The sequence below is a fragment of the Chiloscyllium punctatum genome, chromosome 36, assembly GCF_047496795.1.
Source record: "Chiloscyllium punctatum isolate Juve2018m chromosome 36, sChiPun1.3, whole genome shotgun sequence".
Classification (NCBI taxonomy): domain Eukaryota; kingdom Metazoa; phylum Chordata; class Chondrichthyes; order Orectolobiformes; family Hemiscylliidae; genus Chiloscyllium; species Chiloscyllium punctatum.
In genome coordinates, this window is record NC_092774.1 from 69,268,448 (window position 1) to 69,286,876 (window position 18,429).

General features: G+C 46.7%; 2 non-coding genes across 2 annotated transcripts; both read left to right on the forward strand.

The window, feature by feature from the left end:
• The first annotated feature begins 3,231 nt into the window (after positions 1–3,231).
• trnan-guu (transfer RNA asparagine (anticodon GUU)) lies at positions 3,232–3,305 on the forward strand. The gene has a single exon. It is a non-coding gene; the product is annotated as a tRNA-Asn (tRNA).
• Positions 3,306–15,894: 12,589 nt separating this feature from the next.
• On the forward strand, positions 15,895–15,966 carry trnae-cuc (transfer RNA glutamic acid (anticodon CUC)). Its single transcript has one exon. It is a non-coding gene; the product is annotated as a tRNA-Glu (tRNA).
• The last annotated feature ends 2,463 nt before the right edge of the window (positions 15,967–18,429 follow it).

An 18,429-nucleotide genomic window follows, 5' to 3' on the forward strand; every position in this document is an offset into this window, starting at 1 on the left:
CATGTTCAGAAGCACTTCTACACATTGAGTTTGTCAGATGTTTGGAAATATCCTACATAAACGGCAGAGGGTACAGGATCATTTGTCAGCTTTAAATCCGAAACTTTTTTTTTATTCAGGAAAGGGATTAAGGGACATGGGCCAAAGACAGATAAATGGAGTTAGGCCTCTGATCAGCCATGATTTCTTTGAACGTTGGAACACACTTGAGGGGCTAAATGGCCTACTCATATTCCGATGTTCCTATAATCTTAACCGTTTCCTTGTTGCACATTTGTGGCCTGTTATTGGGGACACAATCTGCAAGAAAATATTCTCCAGTTATTTGTTCCTGAAATATCGAATACAGGCACACCCAGGCATCTTATACCAATATTCGGACAAACACAGTCACAGAACAGATAACTGATTGAAGTCGTGCATTTGAATCTTTAGAAACGTAATGTTCTTGGTTTCCCGATAATGATACGCTTTCCTCAGTCCCAGATGGAACGACACAAGAAAAAATAGAAAAGCAGTAATGTTCTGGTCCTATAATCTCCAATCTTGTGCTGCCAGTGAAAAGCAACAATGCAACTTAAGTCGGGGTCGACTGCAACTCGGTCCTAATCTCCCAATGAACCGAGCACAGGCTCAGCAAAACTGAGGGAGATTATGGCCTGATCACGAAACCTGCGAGCAGCGTTGGCAAAGGCCCAAGCGAGTCACCTATAAAAGTCAGTCATCGACTTTCTAAACGAGCTCAATTGCTTACTTCCTTTATTTTATTGACATTTGCAAATCTGAAAGTGAGAATTGGGGATATGTGGCAGCGAGTGGCTGTTTGTGTGTCAGGTTTGCCTGTCAGTTTTGTTGATATTGAAACGAATTTGCTTTCAAATAAAGGCAAAAAAAGGACAAACAACTTTACATTCAAGAAGAGAAACAAAAGAAACTGGATGTTAGCGTTGAGAAAGAAGCAAAAAGGAAGTGGAATCTTAATGATTTTCCTGAGTTTTGAGCAGAAAGCATTGGAGCTGTGGACTTCTGCTGATAAATGTATGTATTTTCGTAAATTTTAAAAAAGTTATTTTGCCCTGATAAAAGAACTGGTCACACCCTGACTATATGTTCGAATACCTCAGTAGTAGAACAAAAGATTTTTATTCTGAGGTCGTGAGTTTGACATCCATATTGTGCAATGTTCCCGTTAAACTTTGTTTTTTGTGTGGAAAATTCGCTCTTTCTTCAACTGGCAATCGAATCATATTCAAACTGAGTTTTACTCCTGTTCGTTTTCTTCCTGTCCCCGTTGCTCGGTTATGAGGGAAACCTGAGAGTGAACGGGAGACAAGTTTGTAGTTGTGGCTTAACGGTGGCACTTGAAAATTGACAGATTCTACTCATGCATCGAGGCCATTAAATGGCTCAATCACAGAATTAGAACGGTCAAGTGCTATGGGAATTAATACCAGTCCATATTAAAGAACACTGACATGAGTAAGATGGGATTCATTTCGAGGAAAGAAATTAAGAAACTTCGTCACCCAGATTATCTCAGAGCAATCGTTGCCATGGTACGTTTTGTGTTACTTTCAATGCTCATGGAACCACTGCATTGTGACTTGATCTGGTACTCAGGATTTACTAAGTGATTTTGACGCATTTTGTTACACAGTTGCGACATAGGCTGGGGAGCAATTCCGGTACATAGAGATGAGGAGGGTCGAATCAATGAAACAAGAGGGCGATGCTATAACGAGGACTGTTACCAAATACATTTACCAATCTACGTTCATCCTATCGATTGTATTAGCATCATCAACACTTCTCATCAAAATAACTCGAGAGACTTTCATCACAATTTTCTGTGAACAGTTCTACATTAGCTTTGCTGAATGAACCCCAAATTTCTTGAAGTGGCTCCTTATTTTCGGCCCTGATTATTAATCTCTCTTCACATGGGAATGGATCCTTCCCACCCGCTCTATCTCTTATCAATGTGTGTGTAGTTCAATTAGATCTCCCATCAGCCTCCTCTGTCCTGATCAAATCCAGGGGAACAGGAAACGTTGGGGCTATGGCGCGAACAGGACAAGCCCAGCACTCACCTTTCCTGTTAGAAGAATTACATGAGAAAGTTTAGAGCACAACTTTGGGCGTGTAGTTGTGGCCGAAAACTTAAGGTGTTGGCGTAGAGATCCTTGGGGGCTCCCCCGCCCAGGGTGGTAACCTGCTGGCTGTGCATTCTTGGCTGGTGATTTTAAATGACTTCCGTATGGTTGCATTATCGCTCAAACTTCACAAAACCCGTCTCAATAAAGACCCATTTTCTCATGTCTGGGAATTGATTGCCATGCAGGAAACTCGGGTTCTGAACAAACAACGTACCAGACTCACAACGTCAGCTCTGTTCCCCTTTCCACAGATGCTGCTCGACCTGTTGGCTTTCTGCAGTATTCTCTGTCTTTATTAGGCACAAGTGCTGCTTTTCATTCAAGAACTTCAATCCCTGTCCTCTGGTAACTGACTCTGGTCAGTGGCAATTGGTTCTTCTGATCATTAAACTGCCCATTCCCACCGCTTCTTCTCCCATCATGACCAACAGCCCCAGGAAATCTCCAGTTATCCTTCTTTGCTCCAAAGCGAACATTCTCCAGCTTGGGAATGTCTCCCCAGAATGGAAATTCCTCATCCATGGACATGAGGCAAGGGAAGAGAATTTGGCAAAATATTGTCAGTTAGGAAATGGAAAAAATGTGCAAATGTTCATGAAGCAAAACAGAAATCCCAGTATCCAGCTTTGTGATCCTTTAGGAACGATTTGGGAAGCGGATTTAGAGGAGAATGAAAGATGACCGGTCCGATTGAGCAGAGACAGTCCAGACACCGTCCCCTTGTTGAAGAGGCCGGGAGGTTGACTCTGATGTTCTCGGCACATGAACTGATCTGAGACATTGAAAGAATTGTCGTTCCTGCACATCAGGAATTCAAACCCCTTCTCCCCTGCGAGCCAAGGAGTGAACTCGGGAACAGGCAAAACACTGAAAGGCTGGAAGGGCGCCGGCCCCGGTGTAAGAGAGCTAGTTCCTCGTGACATGGATGTGTCTGCAGACTGTCCCCGGTATCTCCACAAGAGATCTCCCAGGCTTGATTATGGAAAAGCAAAACAGATAGACGACAATTGTAATTCCTGGCGGGGAGGCTGAATTATAAAATCAATAAACGATGGTGCCGCCTGTGTCTGCGACTGTCTCTGTGGCGCAATTGGTCAGCGCGTTCGGCTGTTAACCGAAAGGTTGGTGGTTCGAGCCCACCCAGGGGCGGTGTGTTCGCTGCCCTTCTTTGGCTTCGATGCTGTGCGCTTTTGATGGGGTCAGGAAAATGTTCCCCAAACGGAAATCTTCTCCACAAAGGGGTTTCTGAATTGAATTAATGTCTAACGGAAGGGATTGCGTCTGCTGAGAAGACGAGACCAAAAGAGAAACACGGCAGGTTTGACAGTCCCTGTCGGAGAAAGCAGAATTTTGAAATGTTGCCTCTGATTCTCTTTCCACAGATGTTTCCTGACCTGCTGAGTTCCTCCTGCAATTTCTAACTGAATGTTCATTTCATCTTTTGGGGTGAAACACCTAAATATCTGCAAACACCATGTGCAGATATTTAACCCTTTCGAATCACTGTGAAGTGATTGGATTCAAACAAACTCGGCGATGATTCACTCTTTCTCAGCTCCACAGGCAGACAGACCTGGGAAGTCAAGCTGTCAGTGTGGTTCTGTATTCGTGGGCCGAGTGGTTAATGCGATGGACTTGAAATCCATTTCGGTTTCCCCACGCAAGTGTGAACCCTTCCGAGTACAAAATGAGAAATGTCGTCGAAAAGAAAGGGAGTTTCCTCCCCGGCTTCTTTTTAAATTCATTTCGGTGGAGAGGGAAAAATATTTCACTCAAATTGGGACTGGTGGGAATCTGCAACCCACTGCCTGTTCGGGTGGAACAAGCAGATACCCGCAGAGCTTCTTTTGAGGCTATGAGCAAAGTGTTTGGAAATGAGACTAGAACAGTGAGGGGCTTGAAATCGTGATCGAAATGAAGCAGGCACCTGAGGACAAAGGTGTTTTATTTGCCAGTGAAAGATACTGCTTCACAAAGTTGGGCCTGTGGAAGGGAATCAGTGACGGTGATTATCTTTGGTAGTTCACCTTGTGAATGAACCCATTGCTGAGCATGTCCGTGTTAACGTCAGAACTCTGCAGCATGGTGGCGTGAGATACGCACAGGGCCGGGGCGCAATGGATGATGCATCTGACTCCACCTCCCTGTTTGAAATGCAGCTCTCAGCTTCTTCACACACCCCAATTAATCTTCTCATTGTCCTGAAGCCGGCATACGGTTTGAATTCCCGATCTGCAGGAATGAGAATCCTTTCACTGTCTCGCGTCAGTAAATGTCCCTGAGAACATCTGAGTCAACTCACAGCGCAGTCAGATGAGGGGAAGCTGAAATAGCCCCACATGCTGCTCACGGGCACATTTTATTCTTCACAACTCAACGCCTCAACCACTGCGGCTCCTGGCAGTGGAAAAGAAACAATCACCAAAACCCAGTCTAAGCTCTGTGAATCTTCAGAAAATGAGCAAGCGTTCATCCCTTCGGATTTTCTATCCTGGGCTGACAGGGATGGGTTTTGTCACTCTTTTGTAGGGCATTGCAAGTGGATGTTTTGCAGAAAAGCACCACAATGGAATCTGATTAATGAGGACCTGGATGTTTTCGGTCTTTGAATGTAAGTGTTGTGCTCCAGGACTTTGCTGTTCACAGTTTATAATACTTATCTTCCCAGTCCCCTGTATCACTTGTCGACAATGTTTAATTTGTGTCTTGTAATCCTTTCACTGTCTGCTAATGAGGACAGCGTTTCCGTGTTTTACCTAAATTATCTTGACCTTGCATAGCTCAAGCCTCAAGCTAATTTCACGAGAAACCTTCTCCAGTTCAAAAGCCAACTGTTAATGATGGCTCTGTTTCTTGTCACGTGTCCAATTTCGGATCCCTTATACTCCTTCAGATCCAGGTTTCGCTCACAGAAACAGAACTGTCACCAAATACATTTACCAATCTACGTTCATCCTATCGATTGTATTAGCATCATCAACACTTCTCATCAAAATAACTCGAGAGACTTTCATCACAATTTTCTGTGAACAGTTCTACATTAGCTTTGCTGAATGAACCCCACAATACTTGAAGTGGCTCCTTAATTTCGGCCCTGATTATTAATCTCTGTACGCATGGGAATGGATCCTTCCCACCCGCTCTATCTCTCATCAATGTGTGTAGTTCAATTCGATCTCCCATCAGCCTCCTCTGTCCTGATCAAATCCAGGGGAACAGGAAACGTTGGGGCTATGGCGCGGACAGGACAAGCCCAATACTCACCTTTCCTGTTAGAAGTATTCCATGAGAAAGTTTAGAGCACAACTTTAGGCGTGTAGTTGTGGCCGAACACTTAAGGTGTTGGTGTAGAGATCCTTTGGGGCACCCCCCGCCCAGGGTGGTAACCTGCTGGCTATGCATTCTTCGCTGGCGATTTTAAATGACTTCCTGTTGGTTTCATTATCGCTCAAACTTCACAAAACCCGTCTCAATAAAGTCCCGTTTTCTCATGTCTGGGAATTGATTGCCAAAAAAGGAAACTCGTTTTCTGAACAAACAACGTACCAGACTCACAACGTCAGCTCTGTTTCCCTTTCCACAGATGCTGCTCGACCTGTTGGCTTTCTGCAGTATTCTCTGTGTTTATTAGGCACAAGTGCTGCTTTTCATTCAAGAACTTCAATCCCTGTCCTCTGGTAACTGACTCTGGTCAGTGGCAATTGGTTCTTCTGATCATTAATCTGCCCATTCCCACCGCTTCTTCTCCCATCATGACCAACAGCCCCAGGAAATCTCCAGTTAACCTTCTTTGCTTCCCTTCCCCACCCCCACCCCAGGTCGCCATCACCATCCATTCTCTCTCTATCATTAGAAGGGCTTGATACAGCGATCAAAGAGGGTTTGATGCACGAGAAAGGACGGGGGAGGATACTCAGAGTGACATTGGACGGGGGGGGGGGTGGGCGCAGAGACTGGGGGAAGAGAAAGAGAGAAAATGGGCAGGAGAGCAGAGCATCGGGGGTAGAAAACGCATGGGGGGACACAGGATGGGAGCAGACAGAGAGAATGTGGTGAAGAGGATTGGGGAGGAGAGAGAGAATGCGGAGTTGCAAAGTGTGAAGTGAAAGAAATTGGTTGCAGAGTGTGGGGAGAGAGAATGGACGGGGCAGTGGGTGGGGAGAGAATGGACAGGTGTCAATGGGTGGGGAGATAATGGACGGGGGCAGCGGGTGGGGAGAGAATGGACGGGGGCAGTGGATCAGGACAGAATGGACACGGGACAGTCGGTGGGAAGAGAATGGACAGGTGTCAATGGGTGGGGAGATAATGGACGGGGATATGGGTGGGGAGAGAATGGACGGGGTCAATGGTTGGGGAGAGAATGGACGGGGTAGAGAAAGAGAGCAACAACGAATGGCGGGAGAAGGTGGGGGAGAAAAGGAATGGATGGGGGCAGCGTGTGGGAGGTGAGAGAAAATGAGTGTAAGGGAAGGGACTGGATTGGGGAAGGCAGAGAGTGGAGCGATAAAGGGAATAGATGGGGACAGAGGGTGGATGAGGGACTGGACAGAGGGAAGAGGGTGCAGAGATAGAATGGACGGGGTGGGGAGAGTGGCATGTGTGGGAGAGGGAGAGAAGGGACTGGTAGGTTAGGGTAGAGAGAGAGAATGGACAGGGGATGCTATGGGGATGTTTCAATGGGGAGCTGGTGAATGCATCCCACCCACTCCCAGCATACCCTTCTCTGCACATGTGCAATGCAGACTTTTCTGAATGACACAAGAGACGAGTCTGGAACACTGTGTGAGTGCAGTCACCCTCACATCCTGGCATCAGCAAACCACTGCCTTTCTGTTTTAAAAACTAAATAAAGATGTGGGCTATATGCTAAGGATGGTGAGATGTGGCTGAGAAACTGAACAGAGGGTCAGCACTTTCAGGAGAGGGGAGCTGGGGAAAGGCAGGAGGATGGAAGGATGAATTTGGGTTGGAATCCATTGAAAGGTGGAGGAATTGAGAGACAGAGATTTCGGGTAGAAGATAGAGAAGGCTGTTCTGTGCAAATCAAACTTCTTTCATCCTATTTTCTGCCCTGCGCTGATAGTAGTGATCTGTTTTCGCAAGGTATTAGAAGAGGAGGATTTGCTTTTCAGCCAGGGACAAGAAATGTAGTCAGGGCCTGAATATCAGCAGTGTTTGAATCCAGTGTTTGTCTGCAGGAAATGATTTCAAATATCAACATGCATTGAGAATCCCCGTGAATACACGCAGCCTGCGTGGGAGTGCGCAAGGTTTCTAATTGCGCAGAGAACTTTAATTTTTCAGCGAAATGTGGACCAATATTCTCGCTATAGACGAGCCCTTCATTGGATCGTTGGAATCTGCCGAGTAACAACGACACCTGCCCCGTGGAAACTCTATGGAAGCAGATTGAATTCCTCAAACTGATTGGAGTGTCACCAGGATTGGGGAGAAGCCAAGAGCTGGAGAGGGGATTCCTCGCAGCGCCAGGGACCTGGGTTCAATCCCACCCTCACAGAGACTGTGTGGATTTTGCACTTTCCTACCCCTCCCCCACCCCCTGTCCACGTCGGTTTCCTCTGGGTGCTCGGGTTTTCTCCCATGTTCCAAAGATGTGCAGGCTAGAGTGGATTGGGCGTTCTAAATTCAGGGATTAGCTGTGGGGATTATCGGGTGTGTCGGGGGGTGGGACTACATTCTTCGGAGGGTCAGTGTGGACTTGGTGGGTCAAACAGCCTGTTTCCACAGTGAATTCCCCCATCGTGTCTGCAGCCTGGCTTCCAGCTCCATCTCTCTGTGCCAAAGGTCCTCCAGTATGTGTATTCCTTCATTTCCAGCACCCAGAACGTCCCACCTTCTGCAAATCGAAAGACAAGTCCCACCCTGACCTCTCCAATGTGTGTTGTGTAACTGCTTAATCACTTTTAGAGGCCCAGCAAAGGCTGATAGCCAAGTTCGGAAACCAGGAGGATGGCCTCAACCGCGAACTTGGGTTCATGTCACATGACAGGTAACCCCACTTCACTGTTCCGCTCTCTCTCTCTCTCTGTCTGTCCCTCACTCTCACACATACTCTTACACACTCACACGCTCGTGCAGAGCCTTTCCGATAGACATGCTCTCTCTCAGACACACAATAACACGCCCCCCCACTCACACCCACGCATACATCTTCGCACATGACGACACTCCATCACACACACACTTTACCCAGCATGCACACGCACATACACACACTCTCTCTCATGCATGCACTCACACATTTGGGGTGAATTTGCATTTACAGGATTATATATTTGGAAATAGAACCAGTCTGACTCAAGATTGGGATACAGACAGACTCTCACCTCACAGCTTTCATGCGTTGTTTGATGTGAGGTGTTACCTCCTTTTAAAAAACATCAACTTTCCTGGAGAACGTGACTTAAAAGAAGTTCTGGAATGTACATATTAATGAACCGAAATCTGCAGCCCATTTTAAAAGATGAAAGATTTAACAGCAATCTAGGTTTCTTCAATACGTCACTTATGTTGAATGACACGATAATGTTTTTGCGATATATTCTGTGTCTTGTGATCCTACTCCACAGCTACCTCAAGAAGGAGTAGCACTTCGAAACCTAGTGCTTCCAAATAAACCTGTTAGAATATACCCTGGTGTTTGTGACATTTTAAAACTTTGTTTCCAGTGAATACAGCCCACACCTCCCACTGTTGCCAATAATCTTTGCAATTCCAATGAAACAATGAACCTGAAGTCCTGAAAAAATATACAATTTGTAACAATATTAGCTACTCATTCACTGGTCCTTCTGAGACATGACATTAGTGCTGGAGGCTGAAAGAAATGAGCAGCTTTAAAACAAAAACCTGTTGGACCTCACAGGGTCTAAGCCGGGCGGTAAGTTCAGGTAACCTTTACTCTGACCCTATTTTGTGACAGCTTCAGATTTCCCCAGGAGAAAGGCAGACAAAAAGTAGTTTTTCAAGAAAACACCTCCAGCTCAAAGTGCACCGACTCCCCCCACCCCACTTTCTTTGTTGGTCAGCTGAGTTGTCCGTTTGTTACTGGATCCTTGGTACAGCCGGGTAAAACATGCAGCTGGGATGACTGAGTGAACCCTTTCCTGCAACGGCAGTTTCCATCACTGAAAAGGACATGAGTGAATCAGATTGTGTTTTTCCCCCCTAAAAGTGGTGTCATCCTTAGATTCTGAAGTCCAGATTACTGACCGAACTCCAATTCTGCAATCTACCGCAGTGGGATTCGAACCAGTGCTGGGTTGATTGAAGCACTTGGCCATCGCTCCTTCAATCCCCTTGCACTGGCACGTGAACTCGGTGGTGCCTCCTCAGGTGGGAGGAGCAGGTGAAGCCCTTTTGGAACTTGCAGCAGGTGAATGGCCTCTCTCCAGTGTGGACCCACTGGTGGGTGAGCAGTGCAGATGACTGAGTGAACTCTCCCCTGCACATGGGGCACGTGAATGGCGTCTCTCTGAATGAACCCCTTCCTGCACACTGAGCAGGTGAACGGCCTCACCCCGTTGTGAATGCGTCTGTGGGTTTCCAGCACTGATGGGGAAGGGAATCCTTTCCCACAGTCCCCACATTTCCACGATTTCCTCACTGGGTGGAGCTTTCCTTGTGTTGCTCTGCGTCTGAAATTACAAACAGTGCGGGGATATCGTCTTTCCCACCGTGAGGGGTGTGATTTTAATTCCCCAATCTGAGTAAATGGTTTGAAGCACTTTTCACAGTCAGCGCACTGAATCTCCCTCACTCGGTATCTCAGTATTCTCCCTGCCACACCAGTGTCCAAAGTCTCTCAAGCAAACAAAAGCAAACATTTCTTCTCGATTGGAATGGCTGCTGATATTCAAGTCCCAATGAATCTAGTGGCTCTGTCAGAAGTAGATGTATCATTTCCTTTCAGATTTCTTTCTGCACGTCTTCCTGCAAAGAAAATCACAAAATAAGTGATCAGTCTGCACAGTTAAATGAACATAACATAGGTGGCAATTCCTGAAGATTGCCAGATGCCTGGTGATCACACATTACCCGGCACACAGAAACCTTAAAATAGACTTAGGTGTGTCTAGAGGTAAACTTCATAACATGGAATAAACTGCCTACAAAAGTGCTGGAAATGGAACTGAATCAAGGATATGAAAATGAAATGTCAAGGCTGCTTGAGAAAAGAAAGCCAGTAAACTTGCTAACTTACTTTCTGTCTTTGGATTAAATAAAAATGATTTAAAAAGGACGTAACTCCATTACTACATTAGAACGTGAATAATAATTGCAAAGAAACTTTTACAACAGCCAACAATATCAGAGATACACCATATGAAGCAATTCGTTTGAGGCAGTACGGTGGCTTAGTGGTTAGCGCTGCTGCCTCGCAGCAGCGGGGTCACAGGTTGGGTTCCAGCCTCTGACAACTGTCTGTGTGGAGTTTGAACATTTTCCTTGTGTCTGCGTGGGGTTTTTTCCGGGTACTCCGGTTTCCTCCCACAGGTCAGGTGAATTGCCCATAGTGTTAGGTGCATTAGTTAGAAAGAAATGGTGGGTTACCCTTCGTAGGGTTGGTGTGGACGAGCTGGGCCGAAGGGCCTGTTTCCACACTGTAGAGAATCTAATTTAACCTAGATGCGTGTAGATATATATATCAATATGACAATCCTTTCAATGCGGCTCAGTTCAATCAGAAACTACACTTTTAATTGTGAACATGAGAAAAGAAGTAATCCTTTTCCAGGGTGCAAACTGCATACGTGACTAACTGAGGGAATACACAAGGAAAATACCGATAAGAGAGAAAAAAGTTGTTGAGCACATTTGCAGAGTCTTCTCCCTCTCTGGATTCACTCCAGTTGCTACGAGCAAACCTCGCTGTGGGCCAGACAGCCCTGCATCGGGAAGCACTGGGATGGTCAACTACGACCAGTTTACATGGAGAACACATCTCCACATTAAACAGCCTCGAGGCAAACTTCCCTTCCTTCCACTTAAAGTTCAAAACCCCTCAAAGGGAAATTCCCCAGGTAAGTTTGGAAAAATTTCTTCTCGATGTTCGCTAATTATTTCTATGAGCACTTTGTTAACGTTTGAACGTTGCGAGTTTTGAACATTTTTGAGTCTGAGTGAAATCACAGATCGAAAAACAGAATGTGGGAATTTAGACAGTTTAATTTTCAACATCAGCGATATGTCTGCACAACAGCATATGACACGACATCAGTGAACCTCTTCTGACATCATTCTCAAACGTGCATGCCACACGCCAGATGAAAAGCTGAATACTTCTCTGGAAAAGCTGCTGTGCAATGCAGGAGAATGGCACAATGGGTGCGTGTTGGGACCATAACCCAGCTGAGAAACCATTCTCTCCCACCAGCACAGCATCTTTCTATCTCTCCGAAAACAGACCTTTGGAGCAAGTTCACAATCAAATCTGTTCATAATCCCCGTATTAATGTAACTGACACCTCTCACCCCAAGGCTTTCAGCGAGAGAGAGAGAGAGAGAGAGAGAGAGAGACCGCAGAAGAGCGAATGGACTCTGCCCTCCCTCCACAACAACGTGCAAGTAGAAACAAAATGGTTTAATTATCCGCCAGTGGAGATCGCCCAGTTCCTGGGGATGAGACAAACATCAGAGCTCCGGGGACAGAATGACAAGCAAATGTTCTGGAAACTCTTTGCTGCTTGCAATTCTTGAAACAATGTGGAATGTATTTCACTCTGAGAAAGTTTCAGCTGCCTCAGAGTCTCCAATGTACATTGCTCTGTTTGCTGCCAGCTCAGAGAGAGACCAATAGGAAGGACGTAGGAGTGAATAACGATCTGCGTGGGAGGGTGAACAATTGTTAATGGAGACTGTTAGTAGCTAACAATAAGTAGTGTGTCACAGCAGACTATGAGATAACGCGGAGTTGTGTGTTTGTGTGTGTGTGGTAGGAGTCAAGGACATGGGGGAGTTCAGGCCCTAAAGTTATGGAACTCGATATTGAAGACCAGAGGGCAGTAGGGAATCCAAGTGGAAAATGAGGTGTTGCTCTTCCATCTGGAGCTGGAACACTGCTGCAAACCTGAGACAGAGATGTTGGTCAGGAAGAAGGGTGATGTGTTAAAGTGGCAGGCAACCGGAAGGTCAGGGCCTTTTTGCGGACAGAGCCGAAATGTTCTGCAAAGAGTCACCCAGTTTATGCTTCATGCTACATTGGAGAAACGACACTGTGCGAGCAGTGAATGCAGTAGACTAGGTTGTGGCAAAAGTACTGGTAAAGTGCTGCTTCATCTGGCAGGTATGTTTGACTCCTTGGTTATTCAAGAGGGAGCAGGTAAATGGGCAAGTGTTACACATTTGGCGGTTACAGGGGAAAATGCCTTGGGATAATGGTCGATGGATGCCTTGGGACTATTGGGACTATGGGAGATGATGAAAGTGAAGAAAGAGTGGACTGAGGTATAACACCTGCCCATTTACCTCCTCCCACATATCAATCCCTGAAGTTTGAAGAAAGTTCCGTTGAATGATTCAGTACCACGTGACCCATGAACTGATTTATAATCATGTTCCGGGGCCAACATCATTATTGAGTCACAACAGCTGCAGGCCATCGCTGGGGGCTTGCCTTATGACTTCACGGTGCGGCCGGAAGCGCCGGGAACAGTTTAGGAAAGAGACCGCCCGGTGGGTCAGGCAGCCCTGCATCGGGAAGCATTGGCCAACCACTTTCAGTTAACGTGGGGAACACATGTCCACATTCAACAGCCTCTTTCTAATTTAAGATCAAGATCCTCCAAACCGAAATGATCCAGCTAAGTTTGGAAGAATTTCTTCCAGGTTTTCGCAAATTATTTAAGTGAGGACGTTGTTAAAGTTTGAACGTTGAAAGTTTTCAAATTTCAGCGAAATTGCAGTTCCTGCACATCAGGCATTCAAACCTCTTCTCGGCTCCGGGCCAATCCGAAAGCTCGGGAACAGGTAAAACACTGAAAGATTCGAAGGCGATGGCCCCAGTGTAGGAGAGCTAGTTCCTAGTGACATGGATGTGCCTTCAGAGGATGAGATCGGACTGTCCCTATGTCTCCACAATGTATGTCCCAGGCTTTATTATGGGAAAATAAAACTGATGGCTAGGCAAACTGAATTACGTATTAATTCAGTACTAGCTTCCTTGAAGAGATTGTGGACGCTACCCAAATGCCTGTCATTGTGGTGCTTTTTGTCAGCGCGCTTGGCTATTAACTGCAAGGTTGGTGTTTTGAAACCACCCAAGGTGATTTCACTCCTACCGCTTTCTTAGCTGCAAAGTAGCGTCTATTTAATTGGGTCAGGAAAATGTTTCCCAAATGGAAATCGTCTCCACTGAGGAAACACAAAGGGGTTTCTGAACTGATTCAATGTCCAACGTCAAGGAGTGCGGATACTGAGAATCCGAGACAGAAAGCGAACCTGCTGAAGAAACTCAGCAGGTTTGGTAGTACGTGTGGGAGAAGGCAAAGTTCAGAAGAAGGTATGAAATCTTGTCTCTTCTTCTCTTTCCACAGATGCTGCCTGACCTGCTGAGTTGCTCCTGCAATTTCAGTTTTTGTTTTAACTGAAAGCCCATATCATCTTTCGGGATGAAACACCTAGACACGCCAAATGCAAATATTCAACCGTATCGAAACCTGTGAAGTGTTTGGACTCAAAAAACTCAGCAGTGATATACTCTTTCTGAGCTCCACAAGCAGAGAGATCTGGGAAATGAAGCTGTCAGTGTGGTTCTGTACTGGTGGACCGAGTGGTTAATGCGATGGACTTGAGATCCATTGCGGTTTCCCCACGCAGGTGTGAACCCTGCCGACTGCAGTTGAGAAATGTCGTCAAAAACAAAGGGAGACTGTTCCCCGGTTTCTTATTTAAGATTCAAATCAGTGGAGTTGGGAAATATTTCACTCACATTGGTAACGATGAGAATCTGCAACCCACTGTCTGTCAGGATGGAACAAGCAGATATCAGCGGAAATTTTGATCGAAATGAAGCAGGCACCTGAGGACAAGGGTGTTTCCTTTGCCAGTGAAAGATACTGCTTCACAAAGTTGGGCCTGTGGAAGGGAATCTGTGACGGTGATTATCTTTGGTTGTTCACCTTGTGAATGTTCCCATTGCTGCTCATGTCCGTGTTAACGTCAGAGCTCTGAACATGGTGGTGTAAGCTACTCTCAGGACCATGGGCGCAATGGATGACGTATCTGACTCCACCTACCTGTTTGAAATGCAGCTCACAGCTTCTTCACACACCCCAATTAATCTTTCTCATTGTCCTGAAACCGGCATATGGGTACAATTCCTAATCTGCAGGAATGAGAATCTTTTCACTGTCTCGTGTCAGTAAATGTCCCTGAGAACATCAGAGTCAAGTCACAGCGCCGTCAGAGGAGGGGAAGCTGAAAGACCCCACACACTGGTCACGGGCACATTTCACTTTCCCCAACTCACCGCCCCAACCACTGCGGCTCTTGGGAGTGGAAAGGGAACAAACACCAAAACCCAGTCTCAGCTTTGTAAATCTTCAGGAAATAAGAAAACTGTTCATCCCTTCGGATCTTCCACCCTGGGCTGACAGCCTTGATTTTAAATGGCTGTCCAGTCAGTGCCGATTCGTTTTGGCTGAAAAAAAGTCTTCCTTATCTCATCCCAGCATTTCTTGCCACAGAGACCTGTGTGGCAGAGTTCATGTATATATTTCCTTGTATAGTATTTTGTAAATAACATTCGTTTGCTGGTTGTTTGTATCGGGTATTTCAGGTTCATTAGCCGCTGTTTAAGTGTGTTGGTAAATTTGTGGGCGACCATGATGCTGAGAGGGTTGAGTTGTCTGGACATCATTTCACAGATGTCTTTAATGTAAAGTAATGTGCTAGTGTTTCTGTCGACGTTGTGTCTGCTTGTGTCAGTTTGTTGATGTGAAATTGGCACACTGGTTTTATTGGGTAGGCAAAAGTGAGGACTGCAGAGGCTGGAAACCAGAGTTTAGATCAGAGTGGTGCTAGAAAAGCACAGCAGGTCAGATAGCTTCCGCGAGGATCAGGAAAATCGACGTTTCGGGCAAAAGCCCTTCATCAGGAATAGAGGCAGGACCCCTCCAGGGTGGAGAGATAAATTGGGGGGTGCTGGGCCGAAGGTAGCAAAGAGTGCAACAGGGGGTGGGGATGAGGTGACAGGTCAGAGAGGAGGGTGGAGCGGATAGGTGGGAAGGGAGATTGGCAGGTGAGACAAGTCTTGACGACAGCGCTGAGCTGGAAGGTTGGAACTGAAGTTAGGTGGGTGGAGGGGAAATGAGGAAACTGCTGAAGTCCAAATTGATGGCCTGCGGTTGAATTTACCCGAAGCGGAAGATGAGGCGTCCATCCTCCAGGCATCGGGTGGGGAGGGAGCCGCGATGGAAGAGGCCCAGGACCTGCATGTCCTCGATAGTGTGGGAGGGGGTGTTGAAATGTTGGACCATAGGGCGATGGGGTTGATTGGTGCGGGTGTCCTGGAGATGTTCCCTCAAGTGCTGTGACTAGACTCTGCGAGGAGTCTCCAGTCTCCCCGATGTAGAGGAGACCCCATCGGGAGCAATGGATACAAGAAATGATATTGTTGGATGCACAGGTGAAAGCTTTCCAACTGCTCTGGCCTGGATTCGATTTCCGAGCAGGGAAGAAAATTTCAGTAGAGCCATCAGAGGATATCTGCATCTCCCTGGTGGTCTAGTGGTTAGGATTCGGCGCTCTCACCGCCGCGCCCCGGGTTCGATTCCCGGTCAGGGAAGCAGTTTTCTTGGGGTTTATCGGATACACGCTCTTCTCAAATGCGCTGTACAGTTAATTATTGATCTTCGGAGTTCCTGGGTGCTGCAGTGTGTAGTGGCTCGTTGAAATAGTGTCCTGATTCAGATTTGCTTGTATGTGTAGGAATGATTGCTTCTGTAGTTAAGTTCTTGGTTCGCGTGCGTTGTTTTCCTGTAGACGCTGTTTTGAATTTACCATTGACTGTTCGCTCTACTGTGACATCTAGAAATGGCACTTTGCTGTTGATCTCCTCTTTTGTGAATTTTATGCCAGTAAGGATAATGTTGATGGTGTTGTAGGTTTCCTCTAATTTGTTTCATTTTTTGATGACAAAAGTGTCATCGTTGTAGCGGACTCAAACTTTGGGTTGGATCATTGGAAGAGCTGTTTGTTCGACTCTCTGCATTATTGCTTCTGCTAGGAATCCTGATGCTGGTGATTTCATGGGTATTTCGTTGATTTGTTTGTAGGGCTTGTTACTGAATATGAAGTGGGTGGTAAGGCACAGTTCCATGAGGTTGGCAGCGTTGTCGTTGCTGATGAATTTGAGGCTGTATTTGTGTCTTTGGTTGTTCGCGTAGTGTCTTCAGTTTTCTTTGGCCACGTTGATGCTAATGGATGTGAACAGGGCTGTTATATCAAAGGACATCATTATTCCATCCTATTCTATCTTAGTGTCTTTGGTGTTCAGGAATGTTTGGATGGAGTAAATGGAGTAGCGTGAATCTTCGACTTGGTGTTTTACTCTTCAGTGGAGGCCTTTGACTAGTCTGTATATTGGTGTTCCAAGTAGTGAGACTATGGCCTAAGGGGGGCTCCTGGTTTGAAGGGGAGGAGAACAACAACAAAGTGCCATTCCTGGATGTCACAGTAGAGCGAACAGTCAATGGGAAACTTCAAACTAGCATCTACGGAAAAACCAACACACCCAAACCAAGTACTTAACCACAGAAGCAATCATCCCAACATCCACAAATGAAGCTGCATCAGGACATTATTTCAACGAGCCACTACACACTGCAGCACAGAGAAACTGCGAAGAGCACAAGAGAAATACATATATAGTGTATTAAAGGAGAACGGGTACCGAATAAACCCAGTCCACCGATTTCTCATTGATGCTTCCAAGCTGACTCTCAAAAAGTCGGTTTGTCCCTCCATTCTTTCCTGTTTGTTTTTTGTGGGTTTGACTGAGTATTGGAGTTGGGAGGTTTTGCTGTGGTTGTACAGGACATTGGTTAGACCACTTTTGGAATATTGTGTGAAATTCTGGCCTCCCTCCTATCAGAAGCATATTATGAAATTTGAAAGGGTTCTGAAGCACCAATGGGCCCACAGAGAGGAAGAGGCCCTTCTGCTGCCCTGAGTGTGGGAAGGCCTTCAGTGATTCCTCTGCCCTGCTGACGCACCAGTTGGTCCACACCAGGGAAGTCTGTTCTCTGGCCCCAAGTGGGAGATGGCCATCAGCAGTTCTTCCCACCTGCTGAGACACGAGTGGGTCAACACTGAGGAGAAGCCGTTCTTCTGCCCCGAGTGCAGGAAGGGCTTTGCTCTTTCTTCCGACCTGCTGGCCCATTGGTGGGTCCACATGGGGGAAAGGTCATTCAGTTGTACTAAGTGCAGGAAGGCCTTCATCAATTTCTCAGCCCTGCTGACTCACCAGTCAGTCCACACCAGGGAGAAACCGTTCTCTTGCCCGAGTGTGGGAAGGGCTTTACCCGCTCGTCCACATTGCTGAAGCACCAGCTGGTCCACATGGGGGGATGGTGGCTGGAGGGCGGGGGGGGGGAGGCCTTTCTGCTGCCCTGAGTGCGGGAAGTCCTTCAGCAATTCCGCTGCCCTGCTGAAGCACCAGTGTGTCCACACCGGGGAGATGCCCTCCAGCTGGCCCGAGTGTGTGAAGAGGATCATGTTTTCCTGCAACTTGCGGAAGCACCAGCGGGGGCACCAGCGCTCCCAGCAATCAGATCCTACCAGTGACGCTGCCTTTAGTCACCCTCAAGGACTGAACCTCCTGACAGTTCTGACAGTGGGTGCAGTGGGAGAGTAGGTGGGCTGTTTTTGTTTTCTGCTGGACTGCAATTGACTCCCCCACCCCCCACAACCACAACCCCATGGTGACTCAGGGTTAGCACTGCTGCCTCATGGCACCAGGAACCCAGGAATACTTCCACCCTTGGGGGTCTGTGTGCAATTTATGGAGCGTAGGAAAATGGATCTGAGTAGGTTACTCTTCGGAGAATCAGTGCAGATGTGTTCGGCTGAAGGACCTGTTTCCACACTGTAGGAGTTCAACCATCAAATGAGCTTTGGTTTCATTGAAAACTGCTGCTCATTGAGCCAGGGACTGCACATTGCCAAATGAAATGATCCAGAGAAACCTACGACTGCAAGACCATCGGAGCAGAAGTTAGGCCATTCGGCCCGTCAAATCGACTCTGCC